Source organism: Zootoca vivipara, chromosome 5, assembly GCF_965207765.1.
Source record: "Zootoca vivipara chromosome 5, rZooViv2.hap1.1, whole genome shotgun sequence".
Taxonomy (NCBI): domain Eukaryota; kingdom Metazoa; phylum Chordata; class Lepidosauria; order Squamata; family Lacertidae; genus Zootoca; species Zootoca vivipara.
This window is the reverse complement of record NC_142588.1, coordinates 95,894,918-95,904,224: the sequence shown is the minus strand read 5'-3', so window position 1 is coordinate 95,904,224 and position 9,307 is coordinate 95,894,918. Positions and strand designations below refer to the sequence as shown.

Genomic DNA, 9,307 nt, shown 5'->3' with positions numbered 1-9,307 from the left:
TGTTGTTGTTTTTTAAAAGCAACGATTAGGGAAATGTGGAAGTGCACAATATAATAACCTCCTTAAATTCCTCTCCTTGCCAGGAGTGTCAGCCTGGCCAGCATCCCATTTTGGTGCTTCAAGCAAAGGCTACTTTTCCAAGTGCCTTGACCAGGAACAACACACCCTGCTCCGCTGTTGTATAATGTTTTCGTCCTGCAGGATCCAGATGTTTCGATTCTGGCCGGCAAAACGAATCTGCCCGCCAAAGTTACGCTAACCAACCGGCCCCTCTCTCCTTCCCCGCCTGCAGCAAGTAGCTCGCTGGATGACAAAAGCTTTCATATGAAAACCGGGCAATAATCCCTGCTAAGAAATGTAAATCTTCAATACTTTCCAGGGTTGGCTGCCTAACCCGGCAAATGCGAGCCTAGTGTCAGTACGGGCGAAACGGATGTAAGCCATTATCCCCCTGCTGCCCGAGGCGAGTGTAGATGGGAGCTGATGGTTTTAAAGCTCAGCTTTGCCTGACCCTGTCCCGTGTCTGGAGATGAATTACGGAGGAAACCAAGGGGCACATATTTGGTAAACCTTGGAGTGCCAAGGTGGGAGTTTTGTCTCTTCCAGACTGAGATGGGTAAACCAGAATAAAAGCAGGCAGAGGCTGCAAGAGGCAGCCTTTTATGCCCACCTAACAGAGGACGGAGGGATGCAGGTGGCGCTGAGTGTTAAACCACAGAGTCTAGGGCTTGCTGATCAGAAGGTCGGCAGTTCGAATCCCCGCAACGGGGTGAGCTCCCGTTGCTCAGTCCCTGCTCCTGCCAACCTAGCAGTTCGAAAGCACGTCTAAAAAGTGCAAGTAGATAAAAAGGTGGGAAGGTAAACGGCGTTTCCGTGCGCTGCTCTGGTTCGCCAGAAGCGGCTTTGTCATGCTGGCCACATGACCTGGAAGATGTCTGCAGACAAACGTTGGCTCCCTCAGCCTATAGATTGAAATGAGTGCCGCAACCCAGAGACGTCCGCGACTGGACCTAATGGTCAGGGGTACCTTTACCTTTAACAGAGGACGGAGCAGTTTTCGTGAGATCAGGATTTCAGTAGGCCTGCTCTTGATGGGGTTACACTTCCTCTGAAAGAGGGGGTTTGTAGCTTGGGGTTCCTCCTGTATCCTCTGCTGTCGCCAGAGGCTCACGTGGTCTCGGTGGCACAGAGGGCCTTCCATCAGCTTCGGCTGGTGGCCCAGCTGCGCCCCTCTCTGGAAAGGGAGAGCCTAACTTCTGTTTGTGCCCTGGTCACATCTAGGTTATGTCACTGCAACACGTTATACGTGGGGCTGGCTCTGAAGGTGGTTCGGAAACTTCCGTTGGGTTATTGTTTTGTTTCATTCCTGTTCTTGTTTTGATGAAGTCTTTTGTGTTTTCATCTTGTGTTTTTATGCTGTGAACAGCCCTGGAATCTTCAGATGAAAGGTGGTATACACACTTTAGTGGTAGTAGTAGTCGTCATCATCATCATCATCATCATCATCATCATCATCATCATCATCATAATTCAGCAGCCTGGGTTGCTCACCAGGACAAGATGGTCTCAGCATTTTACACCAATCCTGGCCCGACTGCCCTGGCTGCCACTTGGTTTCCAAGCCCAATTCAGAGTGCTGGTTTTTAATCCTATAAACCAGGGGTTCCTAACAAAATTTTCTCGAGGACCCCTCATCGAGCCGCTATTGTGACAAGGACCCCCATTAATTCCTAATCCTAAAATTAAAAAGTGAGAGCCAAATTAAGAGTCTTTTTATATTTTATATTTATACATTTTTTACAGTTACAACAGAGTACTCCATCAGTATACAATTAGTTTTAATTTTCAGTTTTTAATGAGATGAGTTAAATCTGTCCTTTGAGTCCATTATTTCTGAAATATTAGGTTCCAAACTTGAAACTTTCACTCTGAAATCCGACCGCATGTCGAGCCGATTCCTGTATTTGTTTTTCATGAAACACATGGAAGAAAATGCTTGCTCACACCGATATGTGGTTGCAAATGGAAGGATCTTTTTCATTGCCTTATCTCCAAGTTTCTTGTAGTCCTTGCGGCATACAGCAGAACTACTGCCTCTATCTAATTCTAGTTTTGCGCTAGACTCTGCTCATGCAGGAAGCGGCCAAAACAAAAAATCTGTTATCATACAAAATATAGTTAATATATTTTTTATTCTAATAGGATCTTGAGGACCCCTCTGGCATAGCTCGTGGACCCCTGGGGGTCCCCGGACCACCTGTTGGGAACCACTGCTATAAACCATTAAATGGTTGAGGGTGGGCTCTCTCCATATGAACCAACCTGGACCCTGTGATCATCATCTGAGACCCTTCTCTATGTCCCGCCTCCCAGAGATGTGCGGAGGTTGGCAACCCCAAAAAGGGCCTTTTCTGTGGTGGCTCCCCACTTGTGGGACGCTCTCCTTAGAGTGGCTCGCCTGTCGCCTTCACTGCACACCTTTAGGCACCGAGTGAAAACGTCCCTCTTCTCTTGGCCTTTGGCCTTTATCAACCTGTGGCCTTGTAGGTGGGATGTTTTTAATGTGTGCCCCCCCCCATTTTAATGTATCTGTGTTAGTATTTTGTTTGGTCGTTTGGTTGTAAGTCTCTCTGGGTTGCCCTGGGTAAGGTCAAGAAACTAACATTAATAATAAGGAGAAGGAGATAGATAAAGGTAAAGGACCCCTGGATGGTTAAGTCCAGTCAAAGGTGATTATCAGGTTGCGGCGCTCATCTTGCTTTCAGACCGAGGAAGCCAGCGTTTGTCCACAGACAGCTTTCCAGGTCATGTGGCCAGCGGGACTAAACCGCTTCTGGCGCAACAGGACACTGTGATGAAAACCACAGCACACAGAAACGCCATTTGCCTTCCTGCCCCAGCAGTACCTATTTATCTACTTGCACTGGTGTGCTTTTGAACTACTAGGTTAGTAGGAGCTGGGACAGAGCAACGGGAGCTCACCCCGTCACGGGGATTCGAACCATCGACCTTCTGATTGGCAAGCCCAAGAGGCTCTGTGGTTGTTAATAATAATAATAATAATAATAATAATAATAATAATAATAATGTTGCATCTCATCAGTCAGGATTTGCGACTCAGGCTGCCTCAGCAGGAGAGATCGGAAGCACCCGGGATCATTGCATCACCTTTGCTAGAAGCCCTTCTCCACTGGACACTTCCGGCCAGCTGGTCAACAGAGGAACAATTTCTTAGAAATTGGTTCTAGATACAGGTAGGTAGCTGTGTTGGTCTGCCGTACTCAAAACAAAATATATTTTTTTGTTTGTTATTGGTATGAGCCTTCATGTGCATCTGAAGAAGTGTCCATGCACATGAAAGCTCATACCAATAACAAACTTAGTTGGTCTCTAAGGTGCTACTGGAAGGAATTTGTTTTTATTTTGATTAGAAATTGGTGTTTGAATTTTTTTCTCCCTCCTCTCCTCCATCCCTTTCAGAGAATCACTGAATCATGGAATTATAGAATTGGAAAGGATCCCAAGGGTCATGCACGATTAAATGTTACTGTTTTGAATTTTATGGTGTTGTTATTTTCCTTAGTAGGGGTCTTGCAAACAGCTTTTCTGAACGAGGTCTTCTGTAAGGTAGGGTAGGGGGGCAGTGAGTTGATGGAACCAAAAGGACAGCGGCTCAAAAATATTTGGGAACCCCTGACCCAGCATATTTTCACCTTTGTGGTTCCGCACCCCAGACCCCCAATAAATCTGGCAGCCCACCTCAGCTCCTGGGAAGAGTGATCCAAACAAAGGACGACACATGTCCTTTCCAGAGGCAAACAGTTGCCTGGTAACTCTGAGCGGTGGAAGCATGAGCATCGGCAAAGACAAGCGCACTTCACTGGAAGACGATTCATTTGTTCCAGGGATCCTGAGTGGCTTTGGAAAAAACAAAGGCAGAGTGAGCTGCTCAATGGAGTGAGCTGATTTCTGCACAGGAGGAGAAAAATTGACTCTGCAAAATGCCTGCCCCATCAGCCATTTGGCTCAGAGCAAAGAAGAGCTTCTACATAACACAATTAGCACTCGCTGCTGCAGCACATTGTGGCTGGGGGGGGGTGCCAATTACAGAACAAGGTGCTTTGGAGGAGCTTCCTGCAATACATTAACTCAGTGATTCCCAAAGTGGGCACTAGCGCCCCCTGGGGGTGGGTGGGATTACCTAGGGGGCACGGAGAGGAAAGGGGGTGGCAGGGGGGCACTGGAGCTGTAAATGACTTCCAGGCATTGAAAACCTGCAGTCACTGGATGAAGTTCATCAATTTTGTGGAATTAATTGAAGAGTTCTAATTGGATTTTGAATAAGTGTGCAGTTGCTTCTTACTGTTTTGAACTTTACGGTGTTAGTATCTTCCTTAGCGGGTCGTGAATGCTGAATGGTGATATTTTATTGGGTGAGTCTATGGAACCAAGGGGGCGGTGGCTGAAAAAGGTTTGGGCACCACTGCATTAACTAACGAATTAATGATCTTTGTTACAGATGCGCAGGCTGCAAACCCGCGGACACTTCTTTGGGAGTAAGCACCATTGAACCCAGATTTGCTTCTGAGTAAATACATAGGATCATACTGTCAATTTTTGCTGCTCTCAGTTTCTTATTTTTTTCTAATCTTAAGTTCGGTTTTCAATATTTCAGCATTATTCTGAATATTCGCAATCATTTTAGTGCAAAATTCTCTGAATATGAGCAATTTTTTGCCAAGCAATTTTCTCTATTATGATGCATTTTAAATGCTATTTTCACACACAGAGACATTGTCAGGAACAGATTCCCATACGATGTGCACATATTCTTTGGCAGGAGAACTCTGCTGCAAGTTTCAGAGACGTGCAAATTTCAGAGGTTAGCTGGTTTGTGCATTGATTTGAGACATGCAAGCGGAGTAGATTTGCATTAAAACTCAGCTGAACTGAATTTCTCCCCCTACCCTAGCCAAGTCAGTGGGATTATCTATATCTATCTATCTCATAGAATCATAGAATCATAGAATCATAGAGTTGGAAGAGACCACAAGGGCCATCCAGTCCAACCCCCTGCCAAGCAGGAAACACCATCAAAGCATTCTTGACATATGGCTGTCAAGCCTCTGCTTAAAGACCTCCAAAGAAGGAGACTCCACCACACTCCTTGGTAGCAAATTCCACTGCCGAACAGCTCTTACTATCAGGAAGTTCTTCCTAATGTTTAGGTGGAATCTTCTTTCTTGTAGCTTGAATCCATTGCTCCGTGTCCGCTTCTCTGGAGCAGCAGAAAACAATCTTTCTCCCTCCTCCATATGACATCTATCTATCTATCTATCTATCTATCTATCTATCTATCTATCTATCTATCATCTCTATCTATATATATCTATCTATCTATCTATCATCTATCTATCTATCTATCTATCTATCTATCTATCTATCTATCTATTCGTACCCTGCCTTTCTCCCTGATGGAACTTCAGGCAACTTACAGCTAAAAATAAGAACAGCTAAAAGCATTTATCTGGCTAGGGCCACAGCTGCGTGGAAGAGCATTTGCTTTGCATGCAGAAAGTCCCCACTGGCATTTGCAGGTGGAGCTGGGAATGTCCCCTGCCTGTGAAACCATGGAGAGCCACTCTGTTGACAAAACGAAACTGGCTCAGAATAAGAGGCACCTTCATGGCTCCTAGCCAGGATGGCTTTGCTCTGTCTCCACAGTCGGAGGCAGCCATGCTTTGGAATCCCAGTTGCTGGAAACAGCAGGAGGGGATAATAATAATAATAATAATAATAATAATAATAATAATAATAATAATAATAATTTATTATTTATACCCCACCCATCTGGCCGGCTTCCAACAAAACATTAAATTACAGAAATCCATCAAACATTAAAAGCTTCCCTAAACAGGGCTGCCTTAAGATGCCTTCTAAAGGTCTGGTAATTGTTGTTCTCTTTGACCTCTGGTGGGAGGGCATTCCACAGGGTGGGTGCCACTACCGAGAAGGCCCTCTGCCTGGTTCCCTGTAACTTGGGGAGAGTTGCTCTTGTGCTTGGGTCCTCCTTGTGCGTTTCCCATAAGGGGCATTTGTTTGGCCGCCTTAAGAAAAGGATGCATCAACGTCGGATGCTAATTTGAATGTAATTTGTTAGAAATTCTGGAAATTAATGAAAATTAATTGGCAAAAAGAGAAATAATTGCTGTTGTTGTTGTTGTTGTTGTTGTTATATCTGGCTAGGTTCCCACCATGAACACATATAAAAACATAAAAACTTCAAATATTAAAAACTTCAAATATTAAAAACCAATACAGGCCTGCCTTCAGATGTCTTCTAAAAGTCAGATAGTTGTTTATTTCCTTGACATCTGATGGGAGGGCGTTCCACAGGGCAGGTGCCACCACCGAGAAGGCCCTCTGCCTGGTTCCCTGTAACCACTTCTCGCGACGAGGGAACCGCCAAAAGGCCCTCAGAGCTGGACCTCAGTGTCTGGGCTGAACGATGGGGGTGAAGATGCTCCTTCAGGTATACTGAAGCATCTCACAGTGGGGCAGTTGCCTGTGGGAAACCGGCAAGCAGGATGCCAACATGAGAGCATCTTCCCCCCTGTGGTGGTTTCGGGGGCATGCGCAGCTGGGTTCAAGCCATTCCAGCCCCCAGTCCTAAATGTCTGCGTGGCTGCAGCCCAGCGCAGTTCTGCATGCCGAAGGCCAGTTCAGACCAGCACGGCTGGGGGAGAAGAAAAGGGGGGACAAAAACAGAGCAGTTTGTGCCCCGTGTGACAGGCGGCAGTGCCTTCTGACACGATGCGGCACTCTCGTAAAGTGCCTAGTCCCCGTGGAGCCAAGGGGAGAGCAGCCCTCCTCCCTCTCTCCGATTTGCAAAGGTATGCGAGGAGAAGGCTGTCCTCTTTATATACACATGAGCGGAGAAAGCTTTGCTGTTCTGCTGCTTTAGCAAGCTATAAAACCTTACGAGTTTTGGGTTTGTTTAGCGGGGCGGCCTGGGACGTGCCTTTTGCTCTGCATGGCGCTCCGGGGAATCGGTAGCACCGCGGAGCTCCTGGCCTGCGCTCAAGCCATCTTGGAGGCTGCAAACTTTATATATAAATAAATATATATATATATTAACACTGTACACAGAACGGAGCACCCCCCCCTCCCGAAAAACAAGGTCAGCATGACCCAGACTCCAGGCAAAAATCCACCGTGTCTTCCTGCTGAAACGAGCTGTGGAAACAAACTTTCCCTGCAGTGCCAAACCGCTCCGAAAGAAAGCAAACAAGGCCTCCATAGAGACACCCTGAAAGCTTCTCTTTTGACCCAGAGGAGCACAATTCTGCTTGAGGGCTGCTGCTGCTGCAGCGATTGGAGAGGAGCAGCCCTGGACCAGAGGGTGAGCCCGGGGCAGGCTGGAGCCTCTTGGCCGAGAAGGAGGGACGTCTTGTCCGAGGCCAGTTCATTTCATTTCTTTAATTAGACCATCGCCGAGGGTCAGCCTGGAGCCTAAAATCCTGTGTTTGCAGCCCGCAAGCCCTGCTTTCGAAATGCATGGCCCATAGCGCGAGAATCCACTTACTTGGAGCCCCACAGGGGCTAGAAAGGTCTGACTGGATTTTGCAGAATAATACCCTAACATTAAGGACGTCAGAAGAGCCTGCTGGATCGGGCCAATGGCCCATCTAGTCCAGCATCCTGTTCGCACAGTTGCCCGTGGGAAACCTACAAGCAGGATTTGGGCACAAGAGCCTTCTGCCTTGCTTCTGCAGCTTCTCCTTGCCCATTTCATGAGCCAGTTAAAATGTTTCCAAACTTTCTGGGTCATCACTAAAGTTCAGGCTGTTACTGGGAGTGGCATGCCATATGGTTAGGTTATTGCAAAATTATTTATTAAAGTTGTCAGTCGGTTTAGCTTGCCCACGGCAATCCGATGTGACTTAAAATCAAACAAATAGACAACAAACCCCACCTAGATACATTGAGACCAAGAGGAAAGAGAAATACATTTTTAAAAAACCACCCCATCCGCTTATAAAAGGCCACAGATGGTTAAAAGCCAACGGACTGGTTATGGAGGTACATTTTTGCCTGGCACCTAAACTTGTACTCCCTCCAACATTTCTCAGATGAAAATAGGGACGTTCTATTCTACATCAGTATAACTGCTTGTGCATTTCCTCCTGGTCAAGTTATTAGAGGAAACACATAAAACTGCAGTATTTTAAGCACAGAAATCGCTGAATTTATGCATTTTATTTCAGGAAGCCTGGGGTGGGGTGGGGGGTGGGGACCCTCAAAAGCAATAAATACAACTAACTAGCAGCGATACTGATCTAGAATAGAATGTCCCTATCTTCATCTGAGGAATGTTGAAGGCAATGAACTTATCACAGAGGTCATCACAGAACTGTAGAGTTGGAAGGGACCCCGGGGGGTCATCTAGTCCACCCCTCCACAATGCAGGAATCGTTTGCCCAACGTGGGGCTCAAACCCACGACCCTGAGGTTAAGAGTCTCGTGCTCTACTGACTGAGCCAGCCCAGACGAACCTCCCTAGGGAGAGCATAAAACGTCCATTCTCGATGCCACCATCTGAACCTCCTGTGGAAATGGTTGTCCACTGCAGGGAGAGGATGCTGACCTAGATGGGCCATTGGCCTGATCCAGCAGGCTCTTCTGATGTTCTCCGCTTCCTATGTTCCTAGGAGGTGCATTCCTACCCACCGTTTCATGGGGTCAGGGTGGGTGACTTGCCATCCAGCAGGTACCACCTCTTGAGGCCCTCCATACCCCAACATGTGATGTTTGACTTCGGGAGACCCCGGCGACAGGGGCAAAACCCAAAGCCCTCCCTGCGTGTGCTTGCATGCAGCTGCCAAAAGGCGATGCCCGAAAATAGAGACACTTCCTGGTAAACAGGGGCAATTGGAAGGCCGGCGGGCACCTCGTATTTCTCCGTTTTACAGTGTTGATCTGGCTACCCAGGATGGAGACAGGCTTCTGGCCTGCTTGGCCCGTTCTTCTGACGCTTGGCAAGCGAGGACTTTTTGCTTTCCGAAAAACACCAGGCCTTGGGTTTTCCACCATCTCTCTCCCCTCCTCCTCGCTGGCATCTTCTGGTGGTCCTCTGAGCAGGCCTTACCTCGAGCAACCTCTTGCAAAGAGCTATGAATTTTTGAAAAGGGCCCTATTACATCTCGCCAGAGCTCTTTAACTCTTTCTCTTTTTTTTTTTAAAAAAGAACAGATCAGATCCGCCCGAAAACTGCGCCGACTGAGGCTGTGTGCTGCATGCTACCACT

At 47.1% G+C, this 9,307-nt stretch overlaps 1 long non-coding RNA gene across 1 annotated transcript; it reads left to right on the top strand.

Moving 5' to 3' along the window:
* Window positions 1-484: 484 nt before the first annotated feature.
* LOC148685823 (uncharacterized) lies at window positions 485-4,974 on the top strand. The gene is made up of 3 exons (XR_015949946.1): window positions 485-616; window positions 3,104-3,254; window positions 4,520-4,974. It is a non-coding gene; the product is annotated as an uncharacterized LOC148685823 (long non-coding RNA).
* Window positions 4,975-9,307: the final 4,333 nt, after the last annotated feature.